The sequence below is a fragment of the Penaeus chinensis genome, chromosome 14 (genome assembly GCF_019202785.1).
Source record: "Penaeus chinensis breed Huanghai No. 1 chromosome 14, ASM1920278v2, whole genome shotgun sequence".
NCBI lineage: Eukaryota > Metazoa > Arthropoda > Malacostraca > Decapoda > Penaeidae > Penaeus > Penaeus chinensis.
The window spans coordinates 302501-312883 of NC_061832.1; the positions used below are offsets into that span (position 1 = coordinate 302501).

Below are 10383 nucleotides of genomic sequence, written 5' to 3' on the forward strand. Positions count from 1 at the left end.
TATTTTTTTTAACTTTCGGTTGAAATAACATGATATATAAAAGCGAAAAAAAGAGCTTGAAAGTCTTTCTGTGACTTTTGAAATAAAACATACAGCCATACTGAAGTCACAAGAGCTTATGATGGAATAAAGTATATTACTTACATAATCTCTTTCACTCTTCCTCCTCCTCTCTTTCTCCTTCTACACACCCACACGCACACACACACACATGTACATACATACACATACATACATACATACGTACACGCGCACATACATACATACATACAAACATACATACATACATACATACATACATACATACATACATACACACACACATACATACATACATACATACATACATAAATACATACATACATGCATACACACACACACATACACACACATATCTATATCTATATCTATGTCTATATCTATCTATCTATCTATCTATATACATAAATGTATGTACATATGTACACACACACACACACACACACACACACACACACACACACACACACACACACACACACACGCGCGCGCGCATATATATATATATATATATATATATATATATATATATATATACATATATATATATATATATATTATATATATACATATATACATCAAACATATATACATACATATAGATAGATTTAGATAGATAGAAAGATGCACATATGTGTATATATACACATATATATACATATATGTAACTATATACGTATATAGAATACGTGAGCATCGTTTTCGCAGCGCCAGGAATGCGTTCATGCAACGACCCAGGCGGATTCAGCCCGTTTGGTTCATGACGTCATTCGCGCATGCCCGCCTATGGTTATCACGTTACGCGAACGCTAGCTTGTCTATGTTGTTCACTTATCCGCCAAATAAACGAACAGATTTCAGTCCTCTAACAATAAACCACTTTTAGAAAAGGACATTCGACGCTAAAAACGCCAAGAAAAATATGTCAGAAGTGGTAAAATCGAGTTAATTTCGGGTGACAAGTGCATCTGCTCTAACCCCTTTCGTGTCGTCGGGGTTGTTTTAACGTCAGCGCCATGAATGCTTCGGGTTTTCACAAGCTTAGTGACACTGCTAACTGGAGGCCCTTGGCATGCTTGATCTTCTTCTCTTTCTTTCTGTCCCTTCTCTTGTTTATTTTCATATTATGTTTTCTTCTTCGTCTTCTTATTCATTTTGTTCTATTTGTTTAATTTTCTTTCTTCGTCACTTCATTTTGTCTTCTTCCTTGTCCTTCCCCTTCTCTTCGTCCCCCTTCTGCCTTTATCTCTATTTCTTTATTTCTTCTTTTTTCATTCTCATTCTCTATCCGTCTCCTCTCTTCCACTCCTTCATTCTCCCTCCGTATATTTCCATTTTTCATACCTTCGCTCTTTCTTCATTTCCCTCTTTATCTTATTACCATCCCTATCCTTATTTCTTTTTGTATCTCTCTCCCTATCCTCCCGCTCTTTCTCCCTCTCCCTCTCCCTTTCCCTCTCCTCTCCCTTTCCCTCTCCCTCTCCCTTTACCTTCCACTCCCTCTCCCTCTCCATCTCCCTTTCCCTCCCCCTCCCCCCCCTCCCTCCCTCCCTCCCTCCATCCCTCCCTCCCTCCCTTTCCCTCTCCCTACCTCTGTCTCTCTCCCTCTTACTCACCATCTCCCTCTCCCTATCCCTTCCTCCGCACTCCCTATCCTATCCTCCCCTCTCCCACCCCTATCCTCTCCCCTCCCTCACCCTCCCCTTTGTGTAGAATCTAATTTCCTTTTTTTATGTCCTAATGATTTTACAACAGAGAAGCAACGGGGAATGAGGAAAGTGTACACTCTGAAAGCGTAATTACTGTCACTGAGTTATGAGTATTGAAGGTCTACCATATCTCAGATGGTTTCATAGTATACAGGTAAAGGGCTTTCAGAAAAACATTGGTGGATTTGAACCTGTCAAGTAGGGCTAACATCAGGTCTGGCTAATGGACAAGACTATCTCAGTTTGTATGGTTATCTCTCTCTCTCTCTCTCTCTCTCTCTCTCTCTCTCTCTCTCTCTCTCTCTCTCTCTCTCTCTCTCTCTCTCTCTCTCTCTCTCGCTTTTTATCTTCCTTTTAATCTCTCCCTTTATTTTTATCTTCCTCCCATTCCCTTCCCCTTCTCCCTCTCACTCCTTTTCCCGAAACTAACAACCTCACCCTCACCCTCTCCCCCTATCCCTCCATCCCCTCCCTTTCCCCTCTCCATCTCTCTTCCCCTTTCCCCACCCATCCCCTTCCTACCCCTCTCTCCCTCTCTCTTCCCCCTTTCCCTCTCTCTTCCCCCTCTCCCTCCCCCCCCATCCTCACCCTTCCCCCTCTCTTTCCCCTCCCCCCTCTCCCTCCCCTTCCCCCTCATCCTTATCCTCACCCTCCCCCCTCTCCCTCCCCTTCCCCCTCATCCTCACCCTCATCCTCCCCCTCCCCCCTCATCCTCACGCTTCCCCCTCTGTTCCCCCTCCCCCTCTCCCTCCCCTTCTAGAAACCAACACCCTTTCGTGCGTGTGGGCGTAAGTGGGACCGCGGCGAGGACGAGTGCACGGGCGTTTTCGTAAGCCAATCCGACTGCGCGTCTGCCTGTCCGCCTCCCGTATTTGTTCCGAGGCAGGAGGTGGTGACGTCATCGATGACAAAAGATGGCTTTTGTGATGGATCATTTATTTTGTGTGTGTGATTTTTGTATTTGAAAAAAAAAATAAAATAAAAATTCGAAATGCTGAATTGTGATAGCGTAAATCTGTGGATGGGTGATGATGGTAATCAAAACAGTAAGCTTATTATCGTTTATTTAGTTGTTACTGGTAGCGATAATACTATTACCACTATTACTGCTAAAATGACTACTCCTGCTTTTGTTATTGTTATCACCGTTACACATGCTACTGTTACGACCTCTGTCATCGTTATTATCAGCATTACCATCGCCCTCATTATCAGCATTTCTTGCGTGTATTGGAAGTATGGAAATAAACGGAGTAATGAATATGAAAGAGAAAAACGGGGAAATAAAAAGCAGACAAAATACAGACATCTGAATAATGATATAAGCAAAGTGGTTCCTGTACAACAAGCATTACTCAGTAATCTTATATATATTTTTATTCGTCTTTTTTTCTTCTTCGTATGTCTCCTATTATCTTTTTTTTTACCTGCCTCATCTTCCTTATACCTGCACCTAATTAAAGCAACCACGAGCAGGGCGTGGCCAGTTTCCCCTCTCCCCCCTTCCCCCTTCCCCCCTCCCCCCTCCCTTACTCCTCTTTCCTCCTACTTCTCCCCCATACGCCTCCCCTTCCTCCTCTCCCACCCCTCCCCTTCCCTCTTCCTACTTCCACTCTCCATCTCCCCGTCCTCCTTACCCCTCCCTCCCCCCCCCCACCTTACCATCTACCTCTCCTCTGGCCTCAAACTCTTCCCTTCAATTCCCTCTGTTTCATCTTCCTCTTCCTGCTAACTTTCCCTTCCTCTTCCTTTTTCTCTGACCTCTCCCCTTTCACATATATTTAACGCGTCCCCCTTTCCTTCTTCCTAACTTCTCCTTCCAAGGAACTCTCCACTCCTTCACCCCCTTCTCTTCCTTCCTTTCCTTTCGCTCTCCTCCTTTACTTCCTACCTTCTTTTCCTTCTCCCAATACTCCACCGGCTCCCTTCTCCCCTTGTCTTTCCCTTCTCTTCTTTCGCTCTTCTTTTTATCATCCCTTTTTCCTCTCACGCTTCCTCCTCCCTCCCGCCCTCATTCCTACAATTCTACCCTTCCTTCTCCCTTTCTTCCTAACACTACCTCATCCTTTCCCCAACCCCCGCCACCTTTCTATATCTATCTATCTATCTATATATGTATTTATGTATGTATGTATGTATATATGTATGTATGTATCTATCTATCTATCTATCTATCTATCTCTTTCTCTTTCTCTTTCTCTTTCTCTCTCTCTCTCTCTCTCTCTCTCTCTCTCTCTCTCTCTCTCTCTCTCACTCACTCACTCACTCACTCACTCTCTCTCTATCTACCTATCTATCTATCTCTTTATCTCTCTCTCTCTCTCTCTCTCTCTCTCTCTCTCTCTCTCTCTCTCTTTCACCCATTCCTCCTGTACCTCCTCCCTCCCCTTTCCCCTTACTCCCTCTTCTCCCCTTCCTTCCCCATGCCCTCCCCCACTACCTCTCTCCCATTCTTCCTCCTGCCTCCCCTTTCCCCTTCCTCTTCTCCCCACAGCCCCAACTCCCTCTTCCTGACACCTTCCCCCACACACTCAATATTCACGCATTTAAAGGCCAAGGTGTTCGCGAGGGAGGGCGGTGCATGTGGTGATAACGACCTCGCTCTCGACCCACGCTCTTCGCTAAGAGGGTGTTCGCTGTCGGGAGTTCGCTATGGTTGGTTCGTTCGTTGTGGTTTGTGGGGGGGGGGAGTTTTTTTTTTTTTTTGAGGGGGGGAGTGGATGTTTAGTGTTATTACTGGTGATGTTAATGTTATCACTGTTACTAAATATCTTAATCATTATTATCATGGCTGTCATTATTATGAATATCATTACTATTAGTATTAGTACTAGTAGCAGAAGCATTATCATTGCTATTGTTATCATTATCATTTTTATGATAACCATTATCATTATTATCATCATCATTGCCATCATTATTGTTATTATCATTACTATTATTTCTTTTGTTATTATTGTTTCTATTATTGTTATAATTGTTACTATTATTATCATTTTTATTATAATTGTCATTATTATCACTATCATCATTGTCATTACTTGTTTCTCTCATTTCGTGTGTTCTTCGCATTGTTCATATACTCGTTCAGAAGCAAATGAAGCAGATCTCAGCGGGAAAATATGAAGACTTTTTATTTCTAATTGCCTCCAACAGATAGATAGAGATAGAGAAATAGAAAGATAGATAGACAGACACATATAATGATATATATGTGTATTCGTTTCCTTTTTTTCCCCTTTTTGAATTTTCCTTTTTTTTTTTAGACGATGTCACATCAATATGCGATTTTTTTTTGTCTTTTGTTTTTTTTAAGTACATGTGTATATATCACGAAAGGTTTACAAGTTCTCTACGATCTAGATGAACATACGGTAGTACTGATAGACATTTCATGAGATTGGGAGCTAGCCATCTGCAATGTTTTCCCTGTCTCTTTCTCTTTCTCTTTCTTACCACTTTCTCACTCTCTTCCTCTTCTCTCTCTCTCTCTCTCTCTCTCTCCTTCTCTCTCTCTCTCTCTCCCTCTCTCTCTCTCTCTCTCTCTCTCTCTCTCTCTTTCTCTCTCTCTCTCTCTCTTCCCTCCTTCTCTTCTTCTTTCCTTCTCTTCCTATTTCCTTCTCTTCCTATTTCCTTCTCTTCCTCTTTCCTTCTCTGCCTCTTTCCTTCTCTTCCTCTTTCCTGCTTTTCCTCTTTCCTTCTCTTCCTCTTTCCTTCTCTTCCTCTTTCCTTCTCTTCCTCTTTCCTTCTCTTCCTCTTTCCTTCTCTTCTTCTTTCCTTCTCTTCCTCTTTCCTTCTCTTCCTCTTTCCTTCTCTTCCTCTTTCCTTCTCTTCCTCTTTCCTTCTCTCCCTCTTTCCTTCTCTTCCTCTTTCCTTCTCTTCCTCTTTCCTTCTCTTCCTCTTTCCTTCTCTTCCTCTTTCCTTCTCTTCCTCTTTCCTTCTCTCCCTCTTTCCTTCTCTCCCTCTTTCCTTCTCTTCCTCTTTCCTTCTCTTCCTCTTTCCTTCTCTTCCTCTTTCCTTCTTTCCCTCTTTCCTTCTCTTCCTCTTTCCTTCTCTTCCTCTTTCCTTCTCTTCCTCTTCTTTCATTTCTTTCAATCGCTCAATCTTTCAATACATGAATAAAAAAAGGAAAGAAACGGACAGGTTTAAAAGCAGGTATAGGGACGTGCAGATAAAGAAATTAAGTGAAGATGTTAGCGTATACAAATATATATGGTATACACATAATTGCCTTTGACTGATCTTAATGTAAACTCGAGAGAAATATATATCACATAGTGTTTACAATATAGTTTAATTCACACAGGGTATTAGTCTCAACAATTTACATTCCATTAATCTTTAAAACTCTCCGAGTCAATTTACAGTCCGGTCTGTGTACCACCCACTTTGTCCACTTTCGACGCCAAAAGTAGACGCTGCAGAGTGTTTATTGGTGTTGTCTACTGGCCAATCGTACCACAGAAGAAGCCGAGGTTAAGGATATAATGAGCCTCTCTCTCTCTCTCTCTCTCTCTCTCTCTCTCTCTCTCTCTCTCTCTCTCTCTCTCTCTCTCTCTCTCTCTCTCTCTCTCTCTTCTCTTGCACTTCCTCTTTTTCCCCTTCCTCCTCTCGCTTCCTCTTTTCCTCTTCCTTCCCTCGCTCCTTCTCTCCTCTTTTTCATCTCTCTCCTCTTTCTCCTTCTCTCTCTCCTCTTCATCCTTCTTTTTCCTGTTTCTCATTCATTTTCTCCCCCCTTTTCTCTTTCGCCTCACTCCCTTCACTCTCCGTTTCTCTCTTCTCACCCTTTAGCCATTTCTTTCCCTTTCTTTCTATCAATATTTCTCTCTCTCCTCCCTTCCCTCTCCCTCCCTCTCCCTCCCCCTCTCCCTCTCCCTCTCCCTCTCCCTCTCCCTCTCCCTCTACCTCTACCTCTACCTCTTCCTCTCCCTCTCCCTCTACCTCTACCTCTCCCTCTCCCTCTCCCTCTTCCCCTCTCTCCCTCCCTCCCCCTCTCCCTCTAGCTCTCCCTCTCCCTCTTCCCCTCTCTCCTTTTCCCCATCTATCTCCCTATCCTCTTCTTCCTCTTCTTCCCCCTCACCCTCTTACTCACCCCATCCTTCTTTCTTTCCTTTTTTCCTCTTTCCTCATAGATAATGAGTGATAGTGTGTATGTGCGGGGGGGGGGGGGGATGTGAATATGTATGTACTTATGCATCAACATGAATACATATCCTGCAAGAAGCTATTTTTCTATGATAATCTTTCTCGTCTAGTGAAAGCAATAATAAGTCCAGCGACTCTGACTCTTTCTAAGCAAAAAAAAAAAGAAAACAGAGATTAAATGCACAGGTTTGGGAAAGCAACGCGCCTGCAGTGGTGTGTGTGGCCGATTTCCAACCCTGGGGACATGAGCGGGAATTGTACTGTACACACCAGGATCTGGGTAAACAGGTCTGACACTCACGGATTGGCGCGGGAATTGGCGTCACTAAGACTACTTCCATATATACAGATAGATAGATGGATAGGTAATGAAATATAAATGTATCAGTATATATAAGTAAGGCCAATAGGTATGCGTGTGTATATTATATGTATATATATATATATATATATATATATATATATTTATTCATATACATATACATATATGGATATGGATAACACATATGTGTATATATATGCATACATTTACATAAAATATACATATAATATATGCACATGTAATCTTACATGTAATGTGTATATATCAAATATATCAGGTACTTACATGCTGTCATCAAGAATCAACCTTTTCCTCTGATATTTCTGAGCTGTCGGGCATTTAGTATATGATAATAATATGATTATTTGATGTTTAAACCTTAGGTAATACACTGAGCCAATAAGTGGCGCGTCGTCGTCAAGAGTTTAATAGAGCTGGTTTTGCGACCGGCATAAAAGATTCTAACTTTAATGAAAACACATACACACAAAATATTTTTATTTACTTACATGACACCAGAGCCTGGCTAGTCGCCTCGAGCGTTTCCCTCACGACCTATTCACTCACAGCTTCAGGAAGGAATGGTGAAGTCTGAAGTCTATTTCTATTTTCTTGTTTCTGGACGAGTCATGATTTTCATTTGGTCAGATGATTAAGTTTATTATATCACTATGTAACTGATAATTGCAATCCTAATGATGCGGGATCGTATGTACGTAGCGAAGCACTAATATTACATATTTATCATCTACTAATAAATCTTATTCACAGTTACTAATAAAAGGTGTGGTTACCAGTCTCCAAAATGCTGGGGTTTCCACGAAAAGTTATCAAAAGTTCCAAAAAAGTGCCTTAAAATTACAAAGATTTTTTTGAAAATGTTCAGTGAGAGTTCACTGACTCGAGTCCCACTTGTTGTCGGTCTTGAAATGGTCTTTATTCGAAACGGATGGCACTGAAATCTGACAGTTCTTGTGTTATTTCATTAAAGTTCTCAAACGTCTCAATGCAGATCGTCGCTTATCAATGAGTATTGCAGATTGTCAATCTCGTCACATCGTAATAATCACTCGTTCGAAAACCACTTGGGTCTCTCTTCGGCGACGAGAGAACTTGACAAGAACACAGAAAACCGAAGCAAACAACAAGTTCTAAACACGTCTTGGTCCATCAGTGCAGATCACAACTAGAGTGATCGTGCTAGCAGCTATTCCGCTGTTGCATGAATGCTATCACGAAAGAAGAAGAGGTAGTGGCGGTCTATAAGAAGCAGTTGCACTCCGTCCCGCCCGCAGGAATGTCGCAACTGCTCGAGATGGAGACAGAATCGGGTTTACACTGACCGAAAGGGGCGCGTCGTACGGCTGGCAGACTCGCGCGCACCCTCTACCGGAAACTTTATCATATACACAGTTGTCCTTCCTGCTCTGGTATCTACGGTCTGTTATTTTTGTATATGTGGTTCATGTAGGTTGTTGATATTGTATCTGTATTGTTTTTGGCATTCACGAGATAGTTTATATTGTATTTAATATAAACAATTCTCACCGATTGTCCGTAGTCCCTATTGCCGGTGTTGCCAGATGCATGATGCCCCTCAGTTCTATATCTTGAAGCATTCCTTTTTTTTTTTTTTTTGCAAATAGATTATATGTAAGGATATCGAGAAATATGTGGCATGCTCCTCAGTCGCTTTATCTAAGAGATGATATGACTCAAGCTGCCTCATCTTGTTTGAGTAGTATGAAGCAATATATCTATACTTGTGTATCTGCATATAAACTCTATATTCTTATGTGTTTGCGTGCATCTTCATATGCAGATGTGTATAAATAGATAAATAGATAAATAGATATCTAATTGAATACATTGTGTGTGAGTATATATGTGTGTGTGTGTGTGTGTGTGTGTGTGTGTGTGTGTGTGTGTGTGTGTGTGTGTGTGTGTGTGCATTATATTTTTTGTGTGATTGGGTGTATTTATATGTACATACCCACATACATGCATACATATTCTGAAGGGTTGCTTTCTAATTCTCTTTTTAATATTATTCCTATAACTTTTTCATAAAGACATCTCATAGAAACACCTTAGTGAACATTATTGCATACACATGTGTGTTTATATGTGAATGTGTTTCTTCACATAGACCTTTTCTTTTCTTTTCCTTTGTGCCAATGCGCAGTGCTAATATACGTTTCTAACAATGCTTGTTTATCCACTTCGATCCACTTATCCATCTCCATTTCCACATAAACAGGGGCAACCTCTGAATCTCTGGCACATTGCTTCACCGTTTCATATCCAGCCATGACTCATGTGCAGTCACGGACCAAAGTCGCGTCGTGAATGAAGCTTCGAAATCCACAGAACGTAAACCACAAGGCTCACGAAGCGGAATTCGAACCTTGTCCGAATAAGGGATTGTATAAACTATTATTCGGACAAGGTAATGTGTGTGTGTGTGTGTGTGTGTGTGTGTGTGTGTGTGTGTGTGTGTGTGTGTGTGTGTGTGTGTGTGTGTGTGTGTGTGTGTGTGTGTGTGTACATTACAACCACTGAGGCGGAAGTACAGTCGTATTTGAGCCTCTGTGGTTGTAATGCGTCTAACGTTTTAGGAAAGTCTTTTTTCATGTCAGGAACTTCTCCTCTTTTGTTTATTTCTCATCTTTTGTTCCATTTCATTTTCTTTAATTTTTGGATGGTGAATATTGAGACCTAATTGTAATAATACTGTGTTGACACGATCAAACAGGCAGCAGCAGCTCTGAAGTGAGTTTTCTGTATTTTACTTGGGTTAGATAACCATAAATTTTCCTTCTTTCTCTCGTCCCTATCGTGGTGCACACATACGCACGCAGACGTGTGTGTGTGTGTGTGTGTGTGTGTGTGTGTGTGTGTGTGTGTGTGTGTGTGTGTGTGTGTGTGTGTGTGTGTGTGTGTGTGTGTGTGTGTGATACAGACGTGTGTGTGTGTGTGTGTGTGTGTGTGTGTGTGTGTGTGTGTGTGTGTGTGTGTGTGTGTGTGTGTGTGTGTGTGTGTGTGTGTGTGTGTAATATATATACATATATATATATATATACACATACATACACTCATGCTTAAGTATATAAGTTTGTTTTCTACTGCTTCAAGTCTGAGTAGCCAAAGGATGAAATAACTGCCAGA

At 41.6% G+C, this 10383-nt stretch overlaps 1 protein-coding gene across 1 annotated transcript in view; it reads right to left on the reverse strand.

Annotated features, from left to right (window-relative positions):
- LOC125032029 (piezo-type mechanosensitive ion channel component-like) overlaps positions 1 to 8521 on the reverse strand; it is a 164267-nt gene extending 155746 nt beyond the window's left edge. Inside the window, 1 exon segment of the mRNA XM_047622990.1 lies at positions 7725 to 8521. The gene's annotated coding sequence lies outside the window, so the exon portion shown is untranslated.
- Positions 8522 to 10383: the final 1862 nt, after the last annotated feature.